Below are 23244 nucleotides of genomic sequence, written 5' to 3' on the forward strand. Positions count from 1 at the left end.
AGTTTGGGGAAGGCATATTCCAAGGAAGTATATCCATATATGCATAATCCATGTACACAGACAATAGTGTGGTGAAGGCCTGGGGCCAGGATGAGTGCAGGCTAGAAGGGGTCAATAGGGAAAACAAGGGGGGGCATCTGTAATACATTCAACAATAAAGATAAGTTTTAAAAAATAAATAAAATTGGAATCCTTCTCCATGAGGACACATACCTCTTATTCCTAATCTCCCCTTCACCATCAACTATCTGCATGTGGGTCTGTGTGTGGTATTGTATGATAGTAGAAAAAATGAAAAAATATCATTTTCCAAAATAAACATCAGTAGAGGAGAATATGAGCAAGTACAGAGTGTTTACTTGAAATACTCAATCTTGGTAAAATCTTCAAGTCATAAAACATGGTTATTCTGGAAGCTTTGGAAGCATTAGTTACACAGAAAGAAGGTTAACTGATGGCCCAGAAGCCACATCAGAGAAAGCAAGATGGGTGAAGAATGCCACAAGATTAATGTGGCTTTAAAAGCAGTTTTCACACCAAGGTAATATTAGTATATCCTACATATTCTATTAATCCCCAGAGGGAAAGTAGGGGAGGGTGGGGGTAAGGGGAAAAGATAAACCAAAGGACTTGTATGCATGCATATAAGCCTAACCAATGGACATGGACAACAGGGGGATGAGAGCATGAGTGTGTGTGTGTGTGTGGGGGGGAGCTAATGGGGGGGGATGAGGACACATTTGTAATACCGTAACTAATAAAGAATTTAAAGATTAAAAAAAATACCTATAACACCGATCCATAATGCCACTTACACAGAAAAAGTAAATTTAGATAAAGGGACATGGGTTACGTTCTTACAAAAAGCTCTAGGATTGTTGTTTGGAGTAAACTGGGAAGAAAAAAATCTATCTTACAAAAAATATTTTCCTGTCTTCTGTTATCTTATTAACAATCTTAAAATATTTCTCAACAACACAATTATTCATATAGCAAATTAGAGAAAAATTCCTCTATATTGTAAAAAAAATACTCTTACTCTAAGCAAGTAGGTCTTCTCTGTATGCATATGACAATTTTGGCGGTCTGTATTTTACTTATTTTTAATTTAAGAAATCTTGTTCTTGCAATGCCTTAGGTGATAAGAAAATACAGATTCTCTCTCTTTTTTATTCTACCACTAAATCTCTAGTGTTGGACTTCTCATTTTAGTGATCCTGTGTCATTTTTTTCTGTTTGAAAGAATATTCAAAAATGGAGAAATAAATCAAATTGATTATTGATGTATATGAATTGCTAGTACATGATGAGGGCCATTGCTATTACATAAGTGATCTCTGCTTTCTGAATGGCCATACTGCTACACTCTGAAGTTATATACAAAGAAGAGTATAACTATCCAAAGATTAGTGGTGATAGAATATAATACGCTTATGAAGATTTATAAAGAGATAGTATGAAGTTGAAATAGGTACATTCATTCTTATCATTTTATCCTTATAATAACTCAAATCAGGAAACAAACAGCAATATATACATTCATACATAAAGTAATTGAAATATTGCTGAGGCTTAAATGGAAAGGAGCTGGGAATTGAGCCCCAGAGCCATCTGCTTACCTCACCATCTCCGACCATTCCATGAACATTGGAATCTCAGGTCTACCAGTCAGCCTGCTGCCTGCTTTGGGAATCAAATTTCAATGGGGCACAGCCATGCCTATTTGTTCAAGTATTGGCTATGGAATATGGAACAGCTGTGACAGAGACCTCATGGCCAACAAAGACTACAATATTTACATATTGGTCCTGTGTAGAAAACAGCTACTTATTCCAGCTCTATTTCATCAGTAGCTCAGGAATTTGATTTTTTTTATTCTAACCCTTGCTTGAGATTAGCTGATTTTCAGTATATAATGCTTGAGCCCAGCCAGCATTCCTAAAAAAAGGATTGAAAAAAGAAAGGATGGAGGAAAGAGAATAACAACTGAGCAAGTGTCTGGATTTGACCTTATCTAATCTCTTTAACACAAACTTTCTTGTCAATGAACTAACTAACCATAGTTTTATGACATAGAGCAAGTACTAGTAAGCACACAAAGGAATGAATAAGGAAATTATCTGCTATTCTTTAGTCACTGCTCAGATTTTTTTTAAAGGTCATACAAAAGGCCATCAATTCACTGGATTATTTTAAGAATAAATGACAAATCCTTGGATATACTCTCAAATTTTGGGTAAGAAGCACCACAGCCAGGCTTCTACCATGGCGAATGTTTTGTATATAAATCCTCCCAGGTCTGTGGACAACTTTGATTATTAAACTGTACTCACATCATTTCTGCTGATTGCTTTGCTAACAAGCCAAGTTTTATTTTTGGTAAAATTGAGTCACATACAAACAGCGCTTTAAAAACACAGCCATGTTCAATTTAGATTTCAAATGATATGGATGAATAATTTCACTAAGGCAGATTTTTGAGGATTTTTAAAACTACCTGCATTCAATTCTAAACATCCTTCTCTGCTTAGTCTTACTTTTCAGCCCCAAATACATGATGCTATCTTTAAAATTATGCTGTGTACTCAAGAACTGCAATAATTTACCTGATCACTTTAGTGTTGGCAAATGAGAATCTAAATACAAAGCTGAGACAATGAACCTATTAAGGGGACGATTTTACACCTTCCAACTTTGTTTTTCTCATCAGTGAAACCTCTTGAAAAACAACAGCATTTGTGAAAACATATGTTTCATTTGTCAAACTTCAGTCCATGGGGTCTTTCTTTGACCTTTGATTAACATTATGAGCTCCAGTCCCCAAAAAACAATCCTTTAAAGGAACATTTGGGCCAGGGACCCATCAGAACTGTTTTAGTTATCTGGTAGTGTGTGTGTGTGTGTGTGTGTGTGTGTGTGTGTGTGTGTGTGTTTTAATAAAATAGGAGACGCAACCCAATGTCGATAAATTGTTGAAGTTTTTGATGAATTATATTGGGTGGGGTAAAGGGATCTCTATTGTAGCATTCCAAGTTTTGCCTATTATATTAGACTAAAGAGTGTGAGAAGTTCATCAAACTAGTGAAGGTAATCAGTTAAGAACTCTTGGGTTTTAAACAGATTGAGCAATGGTACCAACTCACATTTCGGTAAGTCTTGTCTAAGGCTGTGTCTCACTCTGTACCACTCGTATAGAGCAGGCACTGGACGCCACCCTGCTTTAGGGGTTCCCTCCTCCCTGCCAGGATCAAAACCAAACTATTGGGCAAGGCAATCAAGTCCTTTCCGGATCTACCTCTTGTCTACCACTTAATGCTTGGTACATCTCTTCATACATCCCAGCTAAACTAAACTATCTGCTGCCTTCTTTATGTGTGCCATTCCTCTCACCCTCTATTTCTTTAAGCTACCCACTCTCATTTTTAAAAGTGGGAAAATCAAGTTGGATTTTTTTAAAAAAATCTCTCTAGCTCTGAAATACTCAGAATTTCTGAAATTCTCAGAATTGTCCTCCTAAAATCTAATGAGAAAGAAGATGAAATGGACATCCAAATCTTTTCTAAACCTCTGCAGGCTTCTTTTCCCTAATTTTCATCCCAGCAAGGTCAATTTCAGTGTTCAAAATCAAGAAACTGGAAAATTGCATCCCTTACAAGTTTGCTTCTATCCATTTCACCTTTCTATTCAATATCATATTTCCTCTATATTTATCCAAATCCAGTCCTTCCTTCCATTTTATACACAGCAATTGGCACACAATATATATATATATATTTTTTACTGGGAATTCCACTATGGCTTCTCCAAATGCAGAAATCATTTTTTTTAATATTTGCATACTGTCCATTCCAGAGTTTGTCCACACCTCCTTCAATGCAAGATATCACTGTCTTATACTCTGTAGCCACACAATAATTTAAAGGTATCTTTAACTTTGTCTTGCTTCAAATGTTCACCATGCCTCTGTTCAAGGGTACTTCTAACTGGACAACTATTAAGGCCATCTTTTATTAGTCCTTTTTCCAAATTCTACACTTTCCTATTAGAAATAGTCTCTCATTCCAAAATGTTTCCACTGTTCTTAATGTTTAATTACATTATTTGTGCATATCTAAATAGATATATACTTGAAAAATGTTCATTATTAATTTTTATTTCCTTAGTCAGTTCTGGTAAAACTCTTAGTGCTGATGAGCATTAAATTTGCTGATTAGCTGATTTTTAATTTTTATCGGAAAGTCACATTAAAATCTAGTGTTGAGTTGGATCTTGGATAGAAGAAACAAAGTATTTTTGATGATATAATATAGGAGTCTTTTAATCAAAATCATTAAACTCACTCCTAAGTTCATTTGTTGACCATAGTTACCTGTTTGTTAGTAAAAAACTTATGATACCAGTAAGCATCAAGTTTATAATACACTGGAAACAACACCAGAGTTCTTTCTAATCTCTTGCATAGCTGTTGATATTATAATGCTAGATATATGTCACTTATATTTGTCCAAACCCATAGAAGGTACCACAGAAAGAATGAACCCTAAGGTAAACTATGGACTTCATATGATTACGATATATCAATGAGGGTTCATCTTTGGTAAAAATATACCATTCTGGTGAGTGATATTGATAAAGGGAGAAACTATGTATGAATGCAAAGAGCAGGTAGTATGGGAAATCTCTGTACCTCTCCATTTGATTGTAAATGTAAAACTGCTGTAAAAAAATAAATTCTTAAAAATCCAAAAAAAAAAGAGAGAGAGAGAGAGAGAAAGAGACAGAGAGAGAGAGAGAGAGAGAGAGAAGTAGGAGTTAAGGCAGCTGATAAAAATATCTGCATAATTTCTGGATTTATGTAGAACTGTTGAATGCAAATTCAAGAACAAAAATTTAACATGTATATGTTCAATTTAACTGAAGAATGTGATCTCCCTTAATTGTTATGTGTTGTTGTTTTTTTTTTCTTAAAAGGTTTGGCACTTGTATTTTCTTTGGAAATTAAAAATAATAATAATAACAAAATTCTCACTGCTGGTATGCAAACCTTCAGGAGCTGCTGCCATCAGAAATAGCCTGCAAGCTCCAGTCATCCTCATTGGCTTACCATCTAAAATGTAATTTTTGGCCTGGCCGGCATGGGTCAGTGGTTAAGCATCGACCTATGAACCAGGGGGCCATGGTTCAATTTCAAGTCAGGACTCATGCCTAGGTTGTGGGCTTGGTCCCAGTGTGGGGTATGCAAGAGGCAGCTGATCAATGAATCTCCCTCATCATTAAAGTTTCGATCTCTCTCTCCCTCTCCCTTCCTCTCTAAATCAATAAAAATATATTTAAAACATAATTTTTGCTTTTTAGCCTGGGCCTCATTCTTAAATATGGAATTCTCTACAATGTGGGAACATACAGTTACCTTAAATCAGTATTTCCTGTTATAATATTCAAATTGGATATACTCGAATATATTTTAATTATGGATATTTTAAGTGGACTATCAAACCTAATCTTACTATATAGTAAATCCTTAAATGTTATAAATAATCCTATATTTTACACACGCTCACAAAAACAAAGAAAGAAAAAAGGAAGGAAGGAAAGAAGGAAGGCAGGAAGAAAAGAAGGAAGGAAGGAAGGAAGGAAGGAAGGAAGGAAGGAAGGAAGGAAGGAAGGAAGAAAAGGATAGGGAAAAGGAGGAAATGGGAGTAAGAAAGGGAAGACTAGAAGATACAAAAGAAGGATTTGCTAAAATTTAACACCATAGTTATTAAAATCCATTTCTAAAGTAATATTTTCTTACTAAAGTAAGAAATATTAATAAGCAAACATTTATGTAGTCTGGCACTTGGTAGCAGTGTGTTTAAAATATTGATGTTTACACAAGAAATTTTTATGTTTGAGAGGAGAATCCATACTATGATTTTTATCAGTAACTGCAAAGAAGACTGAGTTATAGTAGTTATAAGAAGAGTGAAGCCAAAACCGGTTTGGCTTAGTGGATAGAGCGTCGGCCTGCGGACTGAAAGGTCCCAGGTTCGATTCCGGTCAAGGGCATGTACCTGGGTTACGGGCACATCCCCAGTGGGGTATGTGCAGGAGGCGGCTGATCGATGTCTCTCTCTCATCAATGTTTCTGACTCTCTATCTCTCTCCCTTCCTCTCTGTAAAAAAATCAATAAAATATATTTAAAAAAAAAAAGAAGAGTGAAAACTGCACCCATGATGTCATTTATGACAATAAAGTTGAGATCAGGATAGTGCTTTACTTCAGGTGGCTGAAATGCCTGGGGTTGAGCTGACTTTAAGAGCCACACTTGCAAACCATTGAATAGTACAGGCAGTGTAGGCAGTCCATAAAAGACTAACTAGAGGGGGTGAGTTTACTTTGAACCATGCCATTAAAGGAGTAAGTGGCAGCCCTGGGTTCATTTAACACCCTTTGTTCAAACTGTAATGAGAAAACATACCTTTCTTTATATTTTAGTTGCTGCCTTTCATAATTTGTTTTTCATATTTCTTCAAATATATAGAGAACTAAAAACCTACCATTGCCCTTAGTGACAACTTCAGCTCCCAATCAGTAAACACTAGGCATTTATTGGCATTCAGATCAATTGCATCAATGGAATGCACCAGAAATAGAATAAAAGGTACAGTAGGGAATGAGAATAGAAAGCCAGCCTAAGGACTGAAGCCTTAATAGAAACAGCAGAGATCATGTTGCTACCAAACAAATGAAAGCATGACTTCTGCCATCACCTCTTCCTTTAATATTCTGGAAAGTAATTATCATATAACAATATCATTTGCCCTAAGTCACCTTTTCCAGTGGATCTAATCATGTGACTTATCTTCCCACCACCTCCCAGACAAATCTACATTAATTATTCTGCTCCTTAAGAAACTTCCAGGGAAGTCAGTCACCTTCACTCTACTCCCACGATGCTCTCAGGCAGGTTCAATTGTCTTCTTCCTTCTGAATGAGAGTATTAAGGGCAGAATTATTCCCATATTCATATATTGAAGGTCTAACACCCAGTATTTCAGAATGTGTTTGGAGATAGGGTCTTTAAAGAGGTAACTACAGTTTAAGGAGGTCATTGAGGTGGAACCCATCCCAATTTGCCTGGTCTCCTTAGAAGAAGATATTAGGACACAGATACACATAGAATGACCATGTGAAGGCAGAGGGGAGGAGATGGCCATTTACAACCAAGAACAGGGGCCTTAGGGGAAGCCAACTCTGATCTCAGACATCTAGGGTTCAGAACTGTAATAAAATACATTTCTGTTGTTGAAATGCTCTTTGTGCTATTTCATCATGATTCTAGACTAGCAAACTTATATAGGAATAAATAGATTTTTGATAATAAAACACCTTTAATTTTTTTATTGTAATGGATTTTGGCTAATTTGTTCTGGTTTCTTCTTGGTACAATTGTCATGATTTCACAACTTCTATCCTACCCCTTTTTTAAAATTTCAAAAATGTGTTGGTGATAAGTTGTTGGGTATAATGTATGAATAAAAACAAGTTCTTCAATCAGCAATTGTCAAATACCTTCTTAGAACAGAGAAAGTACAAAGCAAAGAGATAATATAGGTACTTGTAATCAGGTTCAAAATGTAGGAGGGATAAAAACAGCAATATATTGTAAGGTTAAAATTATGATATGGTTCCTGTCCTGCTTTAGAGAACTTGCAATATAACAGAGAAGTCGGAATATAGACTACCCAACTTTATACAACCAATGCCCTAAGAAATATCCTATACAATAAAGAGGTAATCTGCAAATTGACCATCACTCCAACACACAAGATGGCCACCTCCATGTGGTCAAAGATGCCCGCCACAAGATAGCCAGAAGGGGAAGGCAGTTGTGGGCAATTAGGTCAGCAGGAGAGGACAGTTAGGGGTGACCAGGCTGGCAGGGGAGGGCAGTTAGGGGCAATTGGACTGGCAGGAGAGGGTAGTTAGGGGCAATCAAGCTGGCAGAGGAGGGCAGTTAGGGGTGACCAGGTCAGCAGGGGAGGGCAGTTAGGAGCAATTGGGCCAGCAGGGGAGCAATTAAGAGTCAATCAGGCTGGCAGGGGAGTGGTTAGGGGGTGATCAGGCTGGCAGGCAGAAGTAGTTAGGGGCAATCAGACAGGCAGGCAGGTGAGCATTTGGGAGCCAGCAGTCCTGGATTGTGAGAGGGCTGTCCAAAGCGGCAGTCAGACATCCCTCGAGGGGTCCCAGATTGGAGAGGGTGCAGGCTGGGTTGAAGGAAACCCCCTGAAGCACAAATTTTGTGCACCGGGCCTCTAGTATTATTGTAAAGTAGAAATAGAGTTATTTAGAAAACATTTAAAATGAGAAAAGAGAAAAAAAGAAAAGAGAGAATTAAAGAAGGAAGAAGAGGGAGATTAAGAGAAAGTACATGTCTCCACATTTCATATTTTAAAAATTATAAAATTAGCAATAAATTTAAATGATTCCCAATATCCTCCTGCTGCCTTCTCTTTATGTCATTTTGATAAGGGTCCCTGAATGAAATGAATGATCTGTCAGTTTTCATTTGTCAAAATAATTCTTCTTCAGTAACAAGGTGCTGTTTTCATGGCTTCTCCACTATAAAGCTTTCATGAATTCAACAGAAAATGACTTGGCTTATCATATCCTTTCCCATAGTACTTTGGACATTACTATCCTAGCATCTACTATACTGCATGACAATTACTGGTTTATATGCCTTTCTCTTCTATTAGGCAGTAAGCCAATGGGACAACTTTAAGTTTTAAGTAATAATTCAGTAACCAAATGACTAAAATGACAATTAAGAAATACAGAAAACAGATATCTTTTGATCTCAGGCAAGAAGGAAAGATAATTTTTGGACATTTTTTTAAAAAATGCATTTGTGCTGAATTGTGAAATAATATGAATAGACTGAGTGACACTTTGGAGTGCTCATTCATTCAACAAATGTTCAATGGGGACCTATTACATTGGTTAAGCATGGGGTTACTTGGAAGAACAATTGCAAAAGGCAAGTAAGAATTTTTTTAAAAATATATTTTATTGATTTTTTACAGAGAGGAAGGGAGAGGGATAGAGAGTTAGAAACATTGATGAGAGCGAAACACCGATCAGCTGCCTCCTGCACACTCCCCACTGGGGATGTGCCCGCAACCAAGGTACATGCCCTTGACCGGAATCGAACCTGGGACCCTTGAGTCCACAGGCCGACACTCTATCCACTGAGCCAAACTGGTTAGGGCAGAAAATTTTTATAATAGAAAGAAAAAAATAATAATAAGAAAGTACATAAAAACAACTGTAAATGGAAATTTTATCATCATTGCTATCAGTAAACACTGCCTCATTGTTTTCATCTTACGTTTCCCAAACTGGAAAGTAATAAATCAACATCAAATCTATAATTCAGTAAACTCAGTGGAAGTTGCACAAAATTGAAGTTTAAATTAAAATATTTAAGATCCTTAATACTATTAAATTAATGTCTTTTAAGGTGTGTGTTTTTAAACCAAAGATGTTCATGGACACATTAAAATTTCATGATATGTGCATGTCCATCTATGAATGTTTTATGGCTTAGTAGAAGGCATGATTATAATGAACCTTGGCTTAATAAATTTTCTAGGAAAATGTCATTGTCATTGTGCTGTTATTTTTACATTATGAGTTTTATATTATATTAAAATAAAGGAAATGCTGGTTTAAGTACAGAGTATTAAAGATGTACCTGTTTGAGGAGAACACAGACCTAAACTGACCCTTACATAGTCCCTCTCGAGTACATACTATTATTTGAACTTTACAGTTGGAGAAACTAAGACAGAAGTTTGGTGATTTTCACAAATTCATAGAGCACATCACCACTGCATCTGTCAGGATACAGTATCCTGACCTTGCCATCCATTCAATGACCTTAAAGTCATTCATCTTCTTTGGCCCTCCCCATCTGCAAAATAAGTGAGTTATTCTAGTTACCAATGATCACTAAAGTCTTTCTAAAGCTGATACTATGGTGTATGTATGCATTTAGTTATAGGTACCCAACTATGAATTACATAGTACTTTTAGGTGTCTACATTTATGATATAAGAATTACAGAGTCTTTTTCTTTCAATTAAAATTAGGCCAAAAATAGGCCACAATCTTAGAGCTTTAAATAAAAAATACAATAGAAAACTTTATAGTAGCCCTAGCTGGTTTGGCTCAGTGGATAGAGTGTCGGCCTGCAGACTGAAGAGTCACAGGTTCGATTTCAGTCAAGGGCACATGCCTGGGTTGCAGGCTGGATCCCCAGTAAAGGGTGTACAGGAGGCAGCTGATCAATGATTCTCTTTCATCACTGATGTTTCTATCTCTACCTCTCCCTTCCTTTCTGAAATTAATAATAAAATATTTTTAAAACTTTATAGTATTCTAAATGGCAAAAAAATTGTCAAGTAATATATATATATATATATATATATAATGATATTTTTGGTCTCTTCTGGTTGTAAATACATATATTTGCAAGCCCTTTATAAGAAACGAAATGGTAACTATCATTGTGTTTTTATTTCATTTTTTATTAGTTATTATTTTGAGTAAAATGATAACTTTTCCTTACATATACATGACATTATAGTCCTAAAGTTGCTTTCACATATCTATTTTTCTTGATTCTGACATCTTGATTCCAATTAGAGAATTTTTTTCTTATCATGATTTATCACTAGACAAAGCTCAGTGAGTATAAATAACTAGAGCAGCATTTAAATGCATCTTCTGTTTCTGTGACCTTTCCTTCATGCATCTCTGCTGCCTTAGATTAATGCAGAACATTAGAATTAAAGTGGAAATTATTTTTTCAGGAATTATGTGCATCTCCCATATTACATCTTCCTACTTGTGTCAGTCTAATAGCTGTTCAAAATTATAAAAGGCATATGCGTCTTTTCACACTGAATGTAAAGTCTCTGGCACAGAATGCGAAGCGTGGATCATAGGATGCTCCACTGAATCAGGAAAAGGCAAAGCTCTCTGTAAGCGCCTCCGCCCTAACCTTTGAGTGTCAGCAGAAAAGAGGCCTCAGGACACACATTCCCATGCTTACTTACTTCAGGTAAGGATACAATTTAAATAATTACAGTCTAAGAAATGTCAGGTCATAAATGAGGGCGGCTCCCTGATGTCTTCCTTGCCCTTCCTGAAGACTTATCCTAGGTGAGATCAGAAGCTAAAGTTGTCTGACCAGAATCAAGTTGGGTCAAGGTGGAGGGGCGCTAACTCTTCTCATTCTGGAACATTTTATACCACATCAATCAAAAAGGCTACTGCTGAGACATCTTAAGCATTGAGTCTACTTTTTGTGTGCTTTGTTTTACATCCTCACTCAAGGACAAGCTCAGAGAGAGGATGGGAGAGAGAAACATCAATGTGAGAGAGAAACTTCAATCAGTAGCCTTTTGTTCGTGCCCCAAACAAAATCTAACCCAAAACCCAGGCATGTGCCCTGACCGGGATATCAAGCCCATAATCCTGGCGTGAGCACTGACTGGGAATCAAACCGTGACCTCCTGCTTCATAGGTCAATGCTCAACCAGTAAGCAACACCAGCTGGGCATTACTGGTACTCTCAGTATGAGAATCAGAAAAAAATGTTTGAAAAATTCTAAACTTCTGATACATGTTTCCCAGTGTGTTCCTGCACTAGTAGTTTGTTTTTGATAATATCTCACACACCGCAGTATCAGTTTTATTTTTAACCCTTTGAATTAATTGAAAAAATCATGCCTTGGCATCTAATTTTAATTTCCTTAACTCTTAAGTGTTTTTTCAAGCTTACGGACTCTATTTTTTTCTTTAAACGATTTACTAGCACATGCGCTTTGGAAACTTCTCTTAGTGTGTTTAGATTTTTAATGTTTTTAATTTTTTTATATATTAAAAACAATCATATATATTATCTAAAATATTTTCTTCAGAAAAATATATGAAGCCTTTCCATGATACCTTTGGGTAACGTGTTTTAGCTAAATCCCTCCTAATTCTAGCATTAAAAGAACACACACACATATGTTTTTGTAAAAGGCATTGCTAAAATTTAAATATATGAAAATCAACAACATAATGATGCAATGTGCTGTTAGATACTGTTATTTCCATTTAGTTCTCTTTCTAAAATTTAATTAAAATGAAAACCATATTAAAGCTAAAATTATTTTATATTATGACTGATTCACATTGTCTCGTTTTATTTTATCTTATATTGCCAGAAATTCTGCATTATGAAAAATTCTTATCATAAAGTAATTTTTGACATTTTCTAAATCTTAGGCATATCTTTTTGGCTGACCTTTTCTTATCTGGGCTAGCCAAGATATTCCCCAAGTTATCAGTAAAGTAAAAAAGAATAACCATGATTGGAAGTTTTAACTACAGAAAGTACAGGGTTTTTTTTATAATTTTTTCTGTCCTACAAACTCTGTATACTGTATATAATTTATTCAGTCATTCATTTATTTATGCAGCAAATATGTATTGAACACTCTAGAGCAGTGGTTCTCAACCTTGGCTGCACTGTAGAATCACCTGGGAATCTTTTTAAAATCCTGATTTCTGGGCCTCATCATCCAGAAATTCTGTTTCTTTGTTATGGGGTGAGGCCACAACATTAGTAACAAGAAACAGAATTTCTGGTGTAAGGGGCCCAGAAATCAGGATTTTAAAAAGAATCCCAGGTGATTCTAATGTGCAGCCAAGGTTGAGAACCAGTGCTCTAGAGCATACGCTTCCCTAGTTCTTTATCTCATAAATGGGGCTAACACAGCATAGCTGTGAAAAGTATATAATCTTGCCTGTCAATAAATATTTAAAACAGGAATTGATCTCTAAGTATATGTGGTGACAGTTCTCTAAGCTATTATAAATTGTGGACACATAACTGGGTTTTTTTAAGAGAACTTTCTGTTACACAATTCAAACCCGCCATTACATATTGAAACCAAAGTTGCCTTTAGCTACAAGAGATATTCACTATTATTGAAATTTAGGATTTGTCTTTGTATTGCTAAGGATTTAACAATTTCAGAAAAGCCATCCTTAATTTAAGCAAACAGTAGTGTCTTGCTCAGGTTTCTATTTGAGCAAGGCCACTGAAATAAATGAATGTGCATATGACTTCATTTTCAATGATGACTCTACAGTTCCAAAAAGCCATCGTTACGGGTGTTAGGCTAGGGCACCTCTGTGGTTAGGTCCTAGTCTCTCATCAATGCCTTCAGTATTGGAGAAGGAACAAACCACATCATCCAGCTGCTTGACTTCAGTGTAGATCTGTGTTACCAGGTCAACAGCTAGACCCTCAGAGCTCATCCCAATACTTTTCCTCTCCTCTATTGTTTCCATTTACCATTCACTTCTGTGGCCTTTTCACTTTTCACAGGCCCTAACACCAACCTCTTCTTGCTCATATGTCAAATCAGCTTGAATTTTTCCTCAGAAAACAGAATTCTGTTAACATTCACTGAGACATAATGTATACTAGGCACTGCACTAGATATTGGACTGGGTGGAGAAAAGAAAATGTCATATACACAGATTATGCATTATGTATAAGACAAGAGGCCCAGTGCACGAATTTGTGCATAGGGGGGTCTCTTGTCCTGGCCGGCGATCGGGGCCGATCAGGGCCAACCAGCCAGGGGGAAGGACCGTGGGAGGTTAGCTATGGAAGAGCACTGACCACCAGGGGGAAGCTCCTGTGTTTAGCGTCTGCCCCTTGGTGGTCAGTGTGTGTCATAGCGACCAGTCAATAGGTTGTTTGGTCGACCGGTCATAACAGTCGCTTAAGCTTTTATATATATAGATATAGATATAGATATTATGTTCAGTATTTTATCTAAGTAATTTTATTATCTAAAAATATCTGTGAAGTTGAGCCAAAGACCAACTCCTCTGATCTTCTATTTCCTGATCCACCTATTTATAAAATTAAACCACTTATTTCACTCACATTCCTTTGAAGGTGATGAGTGGGAAAATGATTTTTCTGTCCTTTTGTGAGAGATTCCAAGAAATTGGCTTATAATTTGAACAACAACAACAAAAATAGAAGAAGAAGGAAGGAAGAAAGGAAGGAAGGGAAGAAAAGAGAAATATATAATATGATTGAGAGTATGAAACAATCAGTCAGGGTATTTCACCATGTTTTTAGCATGGTCTTGAGCAATTATGATTGACACAACTATGTATCAATCAGTATTATATCTATATATATAAAAGCCAAGCGACCGGAATAATGGAACAACCAGAACAACCGGAATGACCAGTTGCTATGATGCACACTGTGGTGGCCAGCCGACCTGATTGGGGCCCCGATTGGCACTCCCTAATGGCCTGCAGCCCCTCCTCCCAGACCCCTATCAACCCCCCAACCCTATGGGGGCAGGGCCAGCGGCCGACCTCCTGCATCCCCTCACCCCCGCCAGTCCAACCCCTATCGGGCCCTATTAGGGCCAGCCAGCCGGACCCCACCCATGCACAAATTCAAGCACCCGGCCTCCAGTGTATTATAAACATATCACAGAAACTTTATAATCAACCTATGTCTTTGGTAATGTTTTTATTGTATTGATGAGAACACAAAACTATAGAAGAGCACTTAAGTTCCTTGTCTGCTAAGACATAAATAGTAATTGCAGGCCTGTGTCTACCAACTCCAGATCTAAGATTCTTTAGTCTTTTCTTAATTGGAGCATTTATAAGCCTTGAGAGCTTAAGAGGCACCAAGTTATCAAAGAACAGCTGAAGATGAGGGGAACTGATAAATTCCAAGAAGAACTTCATAGCATTAAAGGATGTCATCCAGAGCATAAACATGCAGATCCATACCACCCAAGGACTTGTGCTCTATTAATGTGTTTGGGAAAAGTCCTACTTAAGCAGTTTTACAAATATATATATCATATATATAACATATCTATTATATCTATCATATATATTGACACAATGTTAGGCAAAAATGTTCTTTCAGTCATTTCTCTATAAAATTCCCTTCCTTTTTCAAGAAGGTTTGGATTTAGGTATCATCCCTAGCTCTTATCTTATAGTCTTACAGTAATCAGTAATTAATCCTGTAGGAATAGCAATAATTAGCCTGTCCTCCTTTTATAGAGCTTAATAGCTCACAACATGCCTCTGCATACATTATCTCCAGTTGCAGATGCTGGTATGTGTAATCTAACTTCATCATTCTGAATTTTTAGATAAAGTGGACTTGAAAAATGGATGGTAAGTCATGTAACAGCGGCTATTTTTAAATTCTTTCTTTTAAAACTTTAGCATTTATCTTCTCTAAAATCTGGTAGCTGCAGGCTGTTTGAATTTCCTGATACTCTTTATCACCTAAACCTACCATTTTCTCTTGTTTTTTGATCAATTCAGAGCTTTTTCTAAGCTGTTAAACAAAGACACAGTAAAGCTTCTAAGGTGGAAAAATACATATTTTTAAAGGCACTAAAAATCCAAACCATAAATATCAAAGACTAAGAAAGCTTTTAGGTCATTGATTCTGCAATCTTCCAAAGGTATAGCAATAACTGAACCAACAAAATCAGTTACTCAAGAATAGAATGACTATTAATATCTTTAGATGCAATTTAATATCTTCGCCCTGAGAACACAATTTGCTTTTGAGTGGATGTTGTGGTTGTTTCCACTGAAAGGTAAATAACCTCCCTTCTTTGGTAACATGCTTTAATGAAGAAGAGCCCATCCTATGACTGAACTAATGTGCCTCACCACACATCCGTAGTCCCATAGCTAATAAAAAGGATTATCAGGTGAATATAAATGTAGTTTACAGCTGCAATAGCTCACACCATTACTTTTTACCTCAATAAGTAAATCAAGCATTTATGTCTGAACACTACTTAAAAGCTAACTTTTCCGATTCTGTATTCCTCTGACAGCATATAATGAATATATTGTCATGGAAAGTAAGAAATTTTATTATAGCTCTAATGCTTAAAATTCCATCTGTTTCCATAAACTGAACAAGAATTACAGAGAAGTAGCCATGAATCATAAAATGCATAAGAAGTCTCCTAATAAGCGACTTCTAAAAGACATTAAAAATAGTCAACACGTTAATGATGGGATGCTGTCTGTCTGACACATCAGTTACTATTCACCAGTTGCTCAGAGCCCATTCAATTTATCCCATAGATATCTGTAAAAGGAAGACACTGTCCTTTTAACGTGGGGAACTATGCCTATTGGGTAGCAGAATAAACGAGCTCCACTTGCCATTTTATGTATAGTCTTGCAATTTGAGAGCAGTAAACAAAGGACTAAGGCTACAGAATGAAAGCATTTCTTTCATCAAAGTACTTATTCACTCATATGTCCTTCAAACATTTATCGAACCCCTATGATGTGTCAAATACCCTTTCCTGAAAAATACAGAAATAAAAGACATAGCCTCTGTCTCCAAGCAATTCACAATTAGGTGGATATTGACAACGCATGAATAGGGCATATGCTAGAAAGAGATGTGTACTATAATCAGAGGGAAATTGAGGAACTATGGGGAGGGTTTTAAATAAAGACTAGGCATGAAGTAGGTGAAAAAGAAGATATATTATATTCTGTTGGTCATACTTTTTGCACAGTAAAGGTGACTGATAGCAAGAATTTAAGGAGGATATAGTGTAATAGCCTAATTCATATCATTCCCCACCATTTAAAAATGAGAATACAAAAATCTTTGAAAAGTTAAGTGGCTTTTAAGAGTCATTGTTTTAATTAACCTGAAACAGGCAAGGATTATCCCATTAATTTAAAAAAAGCAGTGTTACATGTACATACAATGGAATATTATTCGGCCATGCAAAGAATGAAATCTTGCCATTTGTAACAGCATGAATGGACCTAGAGGGAATTATCCCAAGTGAAATAAGTCAGTCAGAGAAAGACATGCCATGATTTCACTTATATGCGGAATCTAAAAAACAAAACTAAAACAATCATAATTGCAGAGAATAGACTGATAGTTACCAGAAGAGATATGTTGGTGAGAGGCTGGGTCAAAGGTGAGGGACTAATAAGTGCAAATTGGTATTTACAAAGTAATCAAGGCATATAAAGTAGAGCATAGGGAAACAGTCAAAAATATCATAATAACTATGTATGGTGCCTGATGGGCACTAGAAATATCAGGGGAACACTTTGTAAAGTACATGATTGTTTAACCTGAAACTAATACAAAATGATATTCAATATATGCTGTAATTTAAAAATAAAATTAAAAAAAAATTACAGAGGAAAAAAGTCTGCCACCAGAAAAATAAATAAAAGAATTATTCTACTGATAGCACCTTTTGTGTTTTTCACACACACACATATAGTATATGCACATAGATTACTGATTAATAATAATTAATTATTACTTATAATTATATTTTTGTAATTATTTGTTTACAAGTTTCTTTAATCAAATAAATTATTTGTTATAATTCTATATTTGGGAAATTATTATTATTTTTGTTTTACCAGTGTGTCTCTTAGCTTTCAATTTACCTTTAAGCCAAAATTCTTCCTAGAAAAATATATTTTTATGAATCTTATAGGATTACTGCAAAGAGCCCTAAAATCAAGCAGACATATTCTTAAAACTGGGTTTATCATTTATGGTTTGTATTGTCATTGGCCAACCACTAAACACCAGTTAATTACTCTATAAAATAGGAATAATAATTTTTCAGGGTTATTATGAACTTTAGAAGGAACAATATATATGAACCACAGAATGGTGTATGGTTATTCATTTAATTACAATATCTAGTGAGGGGTTTATGTAGAGAAGTTGTTAGAGTTAAATGTTCAATTATGAAAGAGAAATGTACATGCCTGATGCTCATAGAACTTTGACTTCAGTGGGTCACATAGCATACATAGCATATTATATCAGTGGCAAGAACCCTATGTGGTTTTGCTTAGAGCTTTCCAACTGAGTGTCAGTACGGGGAGAAAACATTCATTCATTTCTTATTGTGTTATTTGCTACTCCACACATTATGCTAATGCAGAGTTTCCATGTTTCCTTGCTTTTCTTAGCGACTGCTTTTTACCAACCACTATATCCTCTTGCTATCAATCACCTTTACTGGGCAAAAGGTATGACCAACAGAAGAGTCTTCCCCACTCTACGGGAGAATTTGCTTCCTGAAAAAAGCTGATCTTCTTTCTTGCTGTATTGTGCAGGTCAAAGACATGGCAGCTAGAGGTGCCAATTGTCTTTCATTAGACATGCAAGCAATCAATCCAAAGCAGTTTTAAAATTCTAGTTCTATCCCCAAGAGTTTGCTGCTGCTGGCATAAACTGATACACAATGGCTTTAAAGAGGTAATTAACAGATAATTAAATATTTATACTATGTATAAGCAGTGGGCTAAGTGCTTCAGTGGGGGAATGGATTCAGACTTACTGGCTTATTTTGCATGGAGAAGCAATTGCCATAAGAGGGTAGAGAGGAACTAAAAGGATCTTGTCTCCAGATTTTGGCCATGTGATCCCAGAGAACTAGAACTATGCTTATTTTCTCCTCTGCATTCAAGAAACAAAATGTGTTATATGTCTTTTTTTTTTCTTCCCAGTTTGTGGACCATAAAGATGAATTAATAAATGATCTCCCTTTTAAGAGCATGCAGTCCAGACAGGTAACACAAACGGTTTTTTGACACACACATTATATAAATTTCATGTTGAAGAAGCCAATTTATTTGTTTATGGACTGTCTATGGTTGCTTTCACACTGCAACCACTGAGTTGAATAATTGTGATAATGACCTTATGAACTACACATGCTAAAATATTTAGTATCTGGTCCTTTACAGGAAAAGTTTGCTGTCCTCTTTTTTAAAGGGATTTTTCAAATATCTTTTTTTTTGTCTTTAAAATATTGGGATAAGAATTGTGGGGAGGAGGTAAAAGAGGAGCAATGTGACTATATTAGTCTTATTTTTCTACTTGCCTTGGGACTTGGACAATTTTTTGGGTGAACCACTTTAACAAAAGCTGCATTTGATAAATCATACAGTGATTCTTATTCATTTTATTTCTAGAAATGCAACCTTTTATTATTGATGGTCATTGTATTATTTATTGATTTTTTGGTTTTAGAGAGAGAAACATTGATTCTTCATTCCACTTATTTCTGCATTCATTGGTTGATTCTTGTATGTGCACTGACTGGATACAGAACCTATAACCTTGCATATGGGGACTACGTTCTAACCAACTGAGCTACCCACCAGAGCCCATTTATGGTCATTTTTAATATTTTAAGATCCTATGTAGTACAAGTTGGATGAGTCTGCAGAACACTGTTGCTCCACCAGCCAACACCTTACCCTCTCACCCTTCCTTCTTTTATTATGATGAGAACACTTATTTTGTTCAGGTTTGATCATTGTACATATGCAGGAGCAGAAAAAGCTGAATTTCTCCTCAGTTTAAGGTAATCAAGCTATTTATATTCCACTTAGCAAGTTGTCCTAGGTATACTCATGTGATATTTCTGGCCACCTCCCAGTAAACGTAAAATAGTATCTTCTAGAGAGAGATGTGTTTCCACATTCTTGCCTAATGCTCTCAAAACAAAAGGCAACTCAATCTAAACACAATTACTGTTTATAATATGTGCCACTGCCCGTATCAGAGATGGCTCTACTCTGGGGTGGGAATAGAATTGAGTGGGAGGGGCAATGTTCGGGTATGAACAAAGATACATTGATTAAAGTGACAAATCCTTCTGTTTAGATTTCTGCATTTTGGAAAGTATAATTACAGATTAGCTTTGAGATCCACTTTTATTTTTTTCTTCATGCACTAATGTGTGGTTCTGGAAATACACAAAAATGATCATGGTATTCAAAGTAGTTGTTCATGTAAGCTGAAGATAATTGTGTACTGTTAAATAATTTATATATTATAGCAAAATGTGAATATATTCAGGTCTAAATATAACATGCCTGAAGCATAACATTTACATTGGCAAGTAAATGCTAATTGGATGTTAGAAGTGGGAAAGTTTGTTATAAATATTAACAAATTTCATCAATTAAATTTTCAAAAATTAAATAAAAGTTCATCAGTATTATGATCATTTGTATTTAAAATTTTTACATCTTTTAAACATAAAGGCCTTTTATTTTACCTTTTAATTTTACTAGGTATTTTTGAAAGTTTAGAAAATAATAATTTCATAAAATATGTAAAATAATTTTAATAGCTTATTCTTATATTTATTCGTATTTCATGACCTCTTTTTAAATTTGTATATGTTGAATATAGTTTCCTTTTATTTTACATTTGTTAGCTTACTATGGAGATACAAATGTATTATGACTCCCATGTACACATCATGAAGCCTTAACAATCCTTCCCTGTCAGCCATCATCCATTTCCCCATATTATTTTGAAGCAAATCCAAACTATGTTTTTTCTTCCATTAATATTTTGGTTTGTAACATTAAAGGTAAAAATTATTTTCAACATTATTTCATCTAAAATATATTAATTCAAGTTACTTTCTGTCATAAAATATCCAGCTAGTTTTCAAAATTCCAATGGTCTCTAAATGTTAAAGGCTACCCCATATGGCTACTAAACCCTTGAAAGAAATGCAGGCAGTGTAATCCAGGAACTGAAATAAGTAAACCGAGTCTCAGAGGTGTTAGCAGTTTTTTCAAAGACAGATAACTAGGAGATGGTCATATCGAGACTAGAATTTAGGTTTTAAGTCAATAATCTTCCCACATCACCAACAACAGGGACTTGTTTTTTTAAGCCATTTCTACTGTAAGTTACTTAAGTGAAAGATCAAATTCAGGATAGCTTTAATTCTAAATAAGATATTTTAAAAGCTCTATCTTTTCTCTAAACTATGATACAACTTTCAAATTTTCAGAAAGTTTTCCTTTTCTTTTCTTCTTTTCTGGACAAATGTGTGGTGCTTCATTATCTTCTCAGAATAAAGCAAAGAAACGTGCTTGTGGGATTGTCGGAAGCAATAAATACTGAATTTTACTTTTATGGATTCTGTGAAAGCAGTACACCATATATTCTCATTTCCTTTCTAAGTCAGAGAACTCTTTTATCTCCTTAGGAAAATTCAAGAAGCTGAAACTATTTTGGAAAGTGTATATGTTTGCCCACATGTAGCATTTGCATTACTCAGTGTTTTATTGTGGTATAAAAAGTTCACAAAAGGTGACATAAAAAGTTCAATTTGGAAATTTACCCCCTAGGAATTTCCTCCAAAAATCCAGTTCTTGTGCTTAACATGGCATTTCTCTGACTGGAGTCATGCCCATCATCATAATAATGAAATGATATCAGTCACTTCTTGTATCTTCTTTGTGCCAGGCTCTTTTCATATATGGCATGACAATTCAGTTAAGGGATTAGTGTGCATAGGACTTTGTTGATATCAGAATAAAGCAAAATAAACGCATAGTCAAAATGATGTAAACTCAGTACTCAGAACCTCCCACAGCCACATCAAAATTACAACTTAACTACAAAACAACCATCATTCAGAACTGCTAAAATCTAGCTGAACAAAAGTCCTATGAATAAGGATATAAAAAAGAAGCCATATCCAGACGGCCAGGAGGAGCACAGATGCAGAACAGCCTGGTCCCACACCCACGTGTGGCAGATGAAAATCAGGCTAGCCTGGCCAGCGCTCTCAGTGGTTAAGCCCATGGCCAAAGGGTCACGGGTTTGATTCCCAGTCAAGGGCATGTATCTGGGTTGTGGTCAGACCCCTGACCCCAGTGGGGGCACACACAGGAGGCAACTAATTGATGTGTCTGAACCCTGACCCAGTGGGGGCACATACAGGAGGCAACTAATTGATGTGTCCCTCTCACATCTCCTTCTTTCTCTTTCTCTCTCTCCCTCCATCTCTCCCTTCCTCCCTTCTCTCTCTCTCTCTCTCTCTCTCTCTCTCTCTCTCTCTCTCTCTCTCACATATATAAATAGAAAAACTCACTGAGTGTTGGGAGGGGCCCTTGTTCCTTTTTAGAGCCTTCCTCCTCACAGAGCCAGCAGGCTAGTGCTGGCTCGATCCCGGACTGGGACCTGATACATGTGAGAGGCACAACCAATTGACTCTCTCTCTCTCTCTCTCTCCAAAATATCAATGGAAAAAATACCCTCAGGGGAGGATTGACAACAATCAGGAGGGTCATCTCTGTTGCAGAGGGTCCCCCATAGGAGTGAGGTGTTCAGCTCAAAAGTCCCCTTAAATGTAGGGGGAGGAACTGAATTTCCTGGCATTAGCTTGAGAGCTGGAGGGGCAGCTTTTTCTCAGATCCAAGTGCTGGGAGGGGCCATTGTTCCTTTTTAGAGCCTCCCTCCTCACAGAGCCAGCAGGCTAGTGCTGGCTCGATCCCGGACTGGGACCTGATACATGTGAGAGGCACAACCAATTGATGTGTCTCTCTCACATAGATGTTTTTTCTCTCTCTCTCTCCTTCCCTACCTCCCTTCCATCTCTCTAAAAATCATTAGCCTCTCAGTGACCACCAACAATACTCATTCACTTACATGATACCTCATATTTTAGCTACTACTACGTACAAGGGACTGCCCTAAGTGTTGATACTAAAGTTTCAGACATGCACCTTTAGAAGGACTATGTGGGTCTCTTTCCATGATGAATGAGCCAGATTGAAAGAATATGGGCTGATATAGTGTCTTTATGATTTTCCCTTACTCTTTACTTTATTAATTGTATGTTTATTTGTTTGTTACCATTTATTGAAGGGGGCATTATAATAAATGAGTAGAATGAATGAATAATAAATGTTTGGGGTGGAACACAAATGTAAAGTAGTGTACTTCAGTAGAAAGGGGCTGATTCCTCACTGTGGAGCAGAGAGACAAAATTCAAAGCCTTAACTCTGTCAGTGGCAGTAATTGGACCTTCTTTGCACAGGTATTTAACGTTAGTAAGTCTTGGTTTCAATATCTGTAAAATGGGGGAAATAGTACACACTTTAGAGCATTATTACAACATTTATAAATAACGTGGAGCTCTTGGCACATAGCAGTCACTTAGGCACCAAAACAGAGCTATTTGCTAGAAAAACTGATTCTGAGTTAAACTCAAGCCAAATGCATTTATTTAATTCAATACAGCAAGCCTCTTATTTGATACCTCATACTGAGAACACACAAGGGA

This window comes from Myotis davidii, unplaced genomic scaffold, assembly GCF_000327345.1.
Source record: "Myotis davidii unplaced genomic scaffold, ASM32734v1 scaffold576, whole genome shotgun sequence".
NCBI lineage: Eukaryota > Metazoa > Chordata > Mammalia > Chiroptera > Vespertilionidae > Myotis > Myotis davidii.